Below are 9844 nucleotides of genomic sequence, written 5' to 3'. Positions count from 1 at the left end.
CGCAAATATCAGCAATGACACAAAATGAACACAGTTACATATGATTAAATGTAAAAATGGATTAAAAACATAAAAGTACAGTTTAACAACACACTCCAAACCTATAGCAAAAAGCTTGTGAGATAGGTAGGTCTTTAGTTTGCTTTTAAAAGAAGACACAGTTGTAACAGACCTTAGATCAGCTGGTATAGAATTCCACAGAGCCGGACCATGGCTGAAAGCACCATAACCTGATTTAGAATGTATCCGCACTATCCGGTGTACAGTGAGGAGACCTTTGTCTGATGATGGGTTCTGGTAGGCATGTAAGAAACGAGTAGGAGGGAGCCAAACCATTGATAGATTTAAAAACAATGAGAAGCACTTTAAAATCAATTATTTGCTTTACAAGGTGTGGCTGGAATCAGTGGCTGGAATTAGTTTTTGTGCAAGCTAGCGTCATTTCACCGTTTCCAGAAATAAAGCAGTGGCGTCAGTTCAGAAAAAGCTAAGGTATGGCAACATGACTGGTGTCTTGCATGCACGCCTCCGCACGCGTGCAAGACACCAGTCATGTTGCCATACTTAGCATGATACATTTATTTTAAGAAGTACATTTAATTTTTTCCCCCCGTTTCTATGGTTTCTTGGGCTGGATATGGCAGCCAGGAACGGTTGTTCAAGTGCATTGCAACTGCAGTGCACTAGGAACCTGGGAATAAACCATTTTGTCAAAATGTGGAGAATAAAAGTGTGGAGAATATAATTATAATACCTTGTTAAAGTGACCATTTTGTAACATTTTGCATTTGTAGTTATTTTACCATAATTTAACAACATAATAACCAGCACAGATAGACAAAGAGACATTCATGGATTTATATTTAAAAGTAACTTTTATTTTCCCCCTGGACCCAGGGTATGGCAGCTGCATACCCCTGCCATACCCAATTGACGCCCCTGGAACAAAGATGCATGTCTATAATACATAGCATAATGAGTAGTATACTTATTTAAAAAACTTTTTTTTTCTTGTGTCTTAGGTTGCCATATTCGGTAACTGTTTTATAAAAGCAATAAAGGACAAGCCCAAGGTGCACTGTAGGCTCACACAGAACCCACCATGCATGCATATAGTGTACAGTGCATACAGTACAAAGACCCAGTCAGGGCTCCAGTTACATAAAGAGAGCATGTGAGGACATGGTGGAGGGAGGGGGGGGGGGGGGGGCTCACTCCACCCTGGGATGTATGGAAGAGAGGGAAGGAGGAGGGGGGATGGGGGGGGGGGAACGAGGGGAAGAAGGAGGACATGTGAGGACACAGAGAGGAGAGAGAGAGAGAGAGAGGGGAGGAGGAGGGCCGGTGGGTTGTTCTGGGTGGGATGAGAGGATGTATGGGAGAGAGGGGACGTGGTGGAAAAGTACTTACATATTTTACCTATAGGCAAAAGTATCAATACAATATAGAAACACTGGGTTACGAGTAAAAGTTCAACATGCACTTGAGTAAAAGTATGAAAGTGTTGGCATGTGTATTTTCAAACAGGTATACAATAGGGCTAAAGTGGTTGATGTATGTTTTGCAATATTATAATTTACATCTGCAAAGTAACTAGCTAAAGTTTTCAAATAAATACATGTAGTGGAGTGTACACTCTACAGTCTAGTAGTATCACAGGAATAGTGATGTGTTATTGGTTCATACGGGGGAAATCGAAATTACGTAATATGCACGGTTGATGAGCAATTTTATTGTTTTGTTTTTCTTTTTATTGTTTTGAAAACCTAGGTCACATTAATAGTTGCTCCTCAGTGGAGTAGAGGTAAAAGAGGTAAAATAAATTGTAAATGCTCCAGTAAAGTACAAATACCTCAAAAGTGTAAGTACAGTACATGTAGTACAGTACAGTAAATGTATAGTTAGGCCTACTTTCCACCACTGGTCAGGGAGGGGAGGGGAGGGGAGGGGCGGTCGGGAGAGAGAGAGAGAGAGAGAGAGAGAGGGAACGGGAACGCTTGAGGACAGAGGTGACAGAGGTCGGTGCTGGGTGTATGTGGGGGGAGAGAGAGGGAGAGAGAGGGGTGGAGACGGAAGGAGGGAGACAAAGGAACTGGAGGAGAGGAGAAGCAGAGGATGAGAGGAGAGGGGAAAAAAGAGCAGGGCATGCACGAGACGAGGCGGAGGATGGTGTGCGTGTGTGTTTGTGTGTGTGCGTGCGTGCGTGCGTGCGTGCGTGTGTGCGTGCGTGCGTGTGTGCGCGTGTGTGCGTGTGTGCTCAGACTTCTTTGTCTTTGTACTGTACATACTGTTCTGTATATGCATGCATGTGTGCGTCTCTGTGTGAGAGAGAGCGAGAGAGAGAGAGAGCCTGAGAGACAAAGACGCTGAATGCGTTTCCAGCAGCATTAAGGCATTCTACCAGAAATGTAATTCTTTTTCCACTTCTAAAAATACAGAAAAACCTTTTTTTCTTTTTCTTGAATCTGTCATATGGAGAACTGTGAGAAAAAGCATAATGTGTATTTCTCATGCCATGTCAGCATGTTTCTATTTGAATCAAACGGTTTTTTATGCACATTTGACAGAAATGTCAGGCACTGTAGAATCCAATGGTTTTTGATACAAATATAATTCTATTCATCACATGTCTCTGATTGAAGTACAGGGTAAACTGTTCTTTATCCTTTGTTCGGGGTGGTCTAAAAAACAAAGGAAAACTGGCAGAAAAAGACTCACTCGCTGCATACTGTATACTACTAGTAAGACACCTCAGGGCGACAAGCGACCTCGCCCTAAAGGCCAAGGTCGCGCCATGTCTTGGCTGTCTGGCCAGTGATGTACATCGTACCAGTTACCCATATGGAGATACTGTATATGGAGATATGCTGTGAGACCCCAAACATGCTTACATGTTTGAATGCATGTTTGAACATGCTATATGAGTGAATCACAGACAAACCAGTTGCTGATCAGCTCAGGTGGTGAGGATGTCCTTGAGTATTGATCCTGTAGTGAATTGTTTGATTGATTCAATATATTAGTCAATAATGTAAACAGCACAGAGATACAGTAAATACATGTAGGCCAAAAGGCCCCAAAAATGTCCTGGGAACTTTTCCATTGTAGTTCTATGTATTCAATTAATCAACATCGCATAGAATAACACATCAATGCATGCCATCAAATACAAATAGCTATATACACAGGGGAGAAAAGGGAAAAGGGGGAAACTACGGCAGTGTCAGCCATTTAAGCTCCACTTGTAGTTATTCTGACAGATCCTTTTTCAGGGCAGTTTTGAAAGAAGCCAGTGATTCATATCCTTTAATGCATACTGTATTATCAGGGCATTCCACATTATGTTGGCAGGGTAGTAGAATTAATATTTCCCCATGTTTGAGCTCAATTTGGGGGGTATCAAGATTGTATCGGCTATCCTTGTGGTGTTGTGATATCTTATCGTATATCAAGCAGAGAAGTCCATATGCACAATGTATTCATTCTCAGCCATGTTCCTCTTCGGTTGCCTCCAGTGTCAAATGGGTACAAATGGGTATTGTGCATTTATCCAATTCCACAGTGCTTTACAATATGTTTTCGGGCTTTTATGCCTTTATTGATAGGACAGTAGACTGACACTAAATGGGGAGAGAGATGGCGAGTGACACGCAGCAAAGTTGGTCGGGAATCGAACCAGCGACACAGTCAGGCTACACCAAGCCTATGTTGTTTGCGCCTGGACCATGTAGGCCAGCGGGCGCCCTAGGCTTAATTTGTTAATTTAGGTTTTGTAATAATCTAAATCTACAGTCGCAGAGTAAAAGTACAACATTTTCCTCTGTGAGGTAGTGGAGCATAAGTATAAACTATAGAAAAATGGACATAATCAAGTAAATAAAAGTACTGTATACTAGGGCTAAAGTACTATAGCTACTTTCCACCACTCAGCAGCCTTGGTTGTGTGTGTGTCAGTGCTTACATAATGGAGATGCCACGCTCTGACCTATATTTTCCTCATCTGTGAACGATTACCCACAAACCTCTGCTCTGGTGCGCGTCCAGGATCTCCCCGCGCCAGTCCAGCAGTGATGATGCGTTTCCTGCGTGTGCGTCATGCACTATATGCGTGTCACATTCAGATGTTATTTAATCAGAGCTTTGTCACACACACATGAAGAGGTCAAATATCCATGAGTACAGTATGTGTGCGCACGCGCCCGTGCGTGCATGTGTGTGTATGAAAGCTTTCCCCACACTATGGATGCTGGGGTTTAAGTGGTTAAAACACAATGTCTGGTGGTTGGGACCCCCATGGGGTCCAAATGGACCCTTAAGGATATGAGTAAATTTGGTTCCCAGAGATAAAACATTTTATAAAATGGTCTGTGTATAACTGGGGGTCATTGAAATGAAAAAATGGAAGAGAATGACTGGGTTATAGTGTTTTATTTAATACAAGAAGTTCTGGATTACAGATTGAAGAGATACAGTAATTTCTATCACAAACAGGAAAGTAAAAGGCAAAATCCCAGTGGAAATCTGCTGTCATTTCCATCAATTCATTTCCAAAACACGAGCTGCCATTTCCACTAAAACCACACAACTAACACAAATCAAAAATTGTAATGATAATTATTTAAGAAAAACACAATACTAATTGTGTAATAAAAAGCCTCCAGAAAGGTGGAAATTACATGAATGTTTAATAAGTAGACTTGGGAACCATGGGTTCTGCACCATGTGGACCCCCCACCCTGACCTCCCAAACTCAGGGCAGAAACTGTAAATTACATGAATGTGCATCTAAAATAAAATAAGAAAATGTACACAATTACTTAAATGATTAAAGTGAGAAGGGGGGGGGGGGGGGGGGGGGCAGTGGCGTCAGTTCAGAAAAAGCCAAGGTATGGCAACATGACTGGTCACCAGTCATGTTGCCATAGCAACAGGCATGATACATTTATTTTAACACACTGAGTGCCCGGATGTATGACGTGTGTGTGTTTGCTGGTGCCCATGGCAACGCGTCATTTACGTACCTTACGAAAAAGTATCCGTAATACGTTGAGTAAATGTAATCCACGGATGTCCTGTTTATTTTTATGATAAAGTTTTCTTTCAGTCAGGACATCTTTTTATCAAACCTGGGCCACAGCGTTTGTGTCACGGTAGGTAGAAAGGACCGCGCATTGAACATGGTGATTGAAAAAGTTAGACTAGGAGAAGAATCCGCCATGTTACGTGTTACGTGTATCTCCGCCGTTACTGGGAAAATACTAGTATCCAGGATACATACGAGTCAGATACATAGGAACAGAAGCTTGTGATTGGCTGCAGGGAGACTGCACATGCTGGTCACGTCATAGTATCCATGATACGAGTAAATGTAATCCACGGATGTCCTGTTTATTTTCACGATCATGATTTCTCTCAGTCTGGACCACTTTTTATCAAACCTGGGCCACAGCGTTTGTGTCACGGTAGGTAGAAAGGACCGCGCATTGAACATGGTGATTGAAAAAGTTAGACTAGGAGAAGAATCCGCCATGTTACGTGTTACGTGTATCTCCGCCGTTACTGGGAAAATACTAGTATCCAGGATACATACGAGTCAGATACATAGGAACAGAAGCTTGTGATTGGCTGCAGGGAGACTGCACATGCTGGTCACGTGTACCGCGCTGCATTTTGGGAAATGTAGTGTTTTTCCCATATTGTTGGCGTTTGATCACCGTTCATTGCGGTAGCAATGTACAGTAACTACAGTACATTATTGTAAAACGCGTCAAACACGTCGTGGGCCTCCAGAGCGTCTAGGGCGTCCAGAGACATCAAAGAGATTGGCGTGTTGACACGCCGTGGGCGCTCAATGTGTTAAGAAGTACATTTTATTTTTTTCCCCCGCTTCGTTTTTTTGGTCTGGATATGGCAGCCTGGAACGGTTGTTCAAGTGCAGCTAAACTTGGCATGTTAGTAAACGTGCCACAATTAACAATAATGCATTGCACCTGTGCAGCTGACCTGGGAATATACCATTTTGTCAAGATGGGGAGAATAAAAGTGTAGAGAATATAATTATAATACCTTGTTAAAGTGACCATTTTGTAAAATTTTGCATTTGTAGTTATTTTACCGTAATTTAACAACATAATAACCAGCACAGATAGACAAAGAGACATTCATGGATTTATAATTAAAAGTCTCCCCCTGGCACGGCATAGACGTTCCGTTAAAATGTGCCCTAAGTTGCAGAATGACCCAGAAATGTAAAGGACCTGTATATTCACTTCATGTAGTTGAGTTGAAAACTCTCATGTCAGCAAATTTCACGTTAACCCCACCTGCATGTAGAACAAAGGATTCTATATTTTCCACCTGTGAACAGAAACCAGGTTATCTTGATGATCTGATTATGGTACAGAAATATTGTTCCCAGCAAATATTTGTATTGCAAGTGAAGCACTTCTCTATAATAATGTGTGTGGGAGTCCTTTCTTCAGCCCATGATTGGTCTTCTCAAAAGCAGCTGTCATCTGTAGGTGTGGAAAATTTCTGCTATTTTTGGTAAACCCCCCCCTAAAAAAAACTCCAGACACTAAACGAGAACAAGAACAAAGGAATGATAAAGTACAATAGACGGCGGTATAGGCTACATTTCAATAAAGAGGAGTGAGTGAGTGTGTGAGAGAGAGAGAGCGAGAGATAGTACAGGGGGGAAGACGAGACAAAGGAGGGGAAATCCCTATGCTCTCCTCAGATTAGCGGAGCAGGGACATGCAGAGAATGTTAGAGAGGCAGGGGCTGAAATATCTAAAGGGCCTTTTGGTGGAAATATTGAAAATAGCAGACCTACAAGCTCACAGCGTGTCACACTGCGACGCGTTGTGAGCCTGGAGGTCGGCTATTTTCAGTACTTGATACGACACTGAACTAAGCATAAAAAATGGCAATGTGGTGTACAGCATGGATTTCTACACAGAGAGGGCAATTCTTTCAACATATGCTGCATTCAAGTTCAGGAGAGTTTGGAAAGGCAATTCTCTAGCTATGCCTTCAGGTATGACCTGGAAAGAGGGGCATTTTCACAATAGCGAAAACTGAATTCATGGTCTGGAGAGGGCACGTTGTACATATTATGGGTAAAAGGGCAGGGGCTCAAGCCCCCTTTCATGCCTATGTGTGCACGTGCCTGTAGCGGAGTGAAAGGCTTTATGAATAATAACTATGACTCACACCAAGCTTTTCATGCTAGCTGTTAATCCTTATGGAGGTGTATGACACGCATCAACCACAGTGTGTGCTTTCAAAATGACTTACGGGACAATTGCAGGCCTAGGTGATTGATTTTCTTTTCGGGTTTAGTTTTTTTCTTTCAGCCAAGCATGTAAGATATGGGTGAGAGCTACTTTGCCATACAATAGACATGTAATTGTGCATCTGCACGTATTGATCATGACATTAGTTGTTGACAGAGCCTGTCTAACTCAGTTGTTTTTCAATCGTTTTTGTGTCAAGGACCACAATTACATGTATTTTTGAACTCAGACCCTATCTGAAAATATTTTGTGCCATAGTGACCACCGTACTTGCGGAAATAAGTCCACTACGTGTTGAGAGCTAGTAGATTGTCTGTCTTCACTTAGCCGATGTATAGGATTAAAGTGCTTTTGTATACTAACTCATTTTGTGGGGACCCCCTGGAACGCCCCTAAGGACCCCCTTGGGTCACAGACCATTGATCTAACTGAGGGCCCGGGGTTGGATTAAGAGGATAATGATATTATAATATAACAATGATTAATGAGAAAATAGAATGTAATCAACAGGTTAAATGGATATTCCACTTTCAACAGGGAGCAGTGGTAGGGCTTCTCTCCACATACAAACCCATTGTAACTTCAAACTTCATTTTAACCATGATAGATTCATTAAAAACACACATTATTTTTTCTGGAGACTCATTTTACCTTCCTAAAACGTGAGCAGGCCGTGTTTCTTCGATAACTTTTTTCATTTATTTTTAATAATTATTTGGAAAAATGGAAAAAATGAAATACAAAAAAATAATTATTAAACATAAATGAAAAATGTTATCGAAAAAACACGGCCTGCTCACATATTAGGAGGGTAGTATGAGTCACCAGAAAAAATAATGTGTTTTTAATGAATCTATCATGGTTAAAATGAAGTTTGAAGTTACAATGGGTGTGTGTGGGGAGAGGCCCTGGGCCTGGAGGCCTGGTAACATTTACATCAAATATCTAAATATTCAATCAAGCTAATTAAAAACTGTTCAGGGTGTTCATAAAAGCCTAATTAGATGATAAAATTACCAAAAGTTTTTTTGAAAGTGAAATAGCCCTTTAAGTCGCTATGGGGATGTTCTAGTGCAGGGGTCTTCAACGTTTTCAGGCCGGGGACCCCCAAACTGATGGGGAGATGGAGCAGGGACCCCCTACCACCTCGTAGGGTGGGGGGGTCGGGGCTACGACATATTTTTTATTTTAAACATGTACAAGTTACAGCGAGCAGGGTGGGCCGTATCACTACCATTTCTAAACATACTACTTATTAACTGAGAACAAATGTCAATAATATCAACAATCTGTCAATTGCATAGTAATCATGTATTCAAGCTATTCAAAATGGATAGAATCATGATTTATTTTTTAACATAAATGTGGAAAAAGGAAAAAAAAAAAAAAAAAATGATTTTTTTTTTTTTTTTTTAAGCAATAATTTCGCGGACCCCCTGCAGTACCTCCGCGGACCCCCTAGGGGTCGCGGACCCCCTGTTGAAGACCCCTGTTCTAGTGTTTCCAATGTTTAAGCTTATTCTTTCCTTCTTCTTTGCTGTTTTCCTCTCTGTGTTTTGAATCCTTGGTTCCTGAACTGGATTCAACATTGGAACCATTTCTGGAACTGGTTTTATCACACTGTAAGAGCATGTGCACCTCACTTCATGTCTGCCATCTTATATTACATTTTAGAACTGCAGCCAGCGGTTTTTGTTTGTTTGTCAGTCAGACACGACCAAATGCAGCACTCCAATTGGCTAGGACTGATCACGTGCCAACGTCCTCACGTCACACCAGCGCCATACGTGCTGACGTAGAGTCAACACCAGGCTAACAGTTAGCTAAACAAATGATGTTCTCACGTTTGCATAGTCAATAGCACTACTGTCCACATTCCAGTACATTCCATCACTTAGGCACGAGTCCCGATCACATTAACATAATCTTCATGTATGTACATCCCATTACAGCAACGTAACGTTACTCTTTTTAATTCGCGGAGTTCTTCACCGGAAGTGCGTCCGGCCGTCAAATATGTCCGACCGGAAACGTGCTGCGGCACAATAGTTCCGGCCACAATAGTTCCCCCCCCCCCCAAAAATTTTTTTTTTCATTTTTTTTTTTAAACTTTAAAAAAAAAAAAAGTTTTGGAAAAAAAAAGTTTTTTAGTAAAGAAGCGGGCGTGGACTCTATAGATGTGAGTGGGCCGAAGGCCTGCGAACCTCTAGTACATTACAATACCAATGGTTCTCAAACTTTCAAGGATCACCATAAGTCTGATAGTGTACAAGGACAGTTTAGAGCAGGGGTCTTCAACAGGGGGTCCTCAGAGTTACTACAGGGGGGCCGCCAAATCTTTGTGTGATAGGATCATGCATCCTAGCATCCCTATTCTGAGTGGAACATTACCCAAAAACAGCAGATCTACAAGCTGCGAGGTGTTGTAAGCTTGTAGATCGGCTATTTTTGTCAAAGAAGAGCAGACTAAAGTATTTGATGGTTCAAGTGGTTAAATGTCTGAAAACACACATTACTCCAACATGATGACAGTGTTGTCAAACAAG

The sequence above is a fragment of the Nannobrachium achirus genome (genome assembly GCF_963921795.1).
Source record: "Nannobrachium achirus genome assembly, chromosome: 6".
NCBI classification, from domain to species: Eukaryota; Metazoa; Chordata; class Actinopteri; order Myctophiformes; family Myctophidae; genus Nannobrachium; species Nannobrachium achirus.
The sequence above is the reverse complement of the archived record's forward strand: the minus strand, read 5'-3'. Positions refer to the sequence as shown.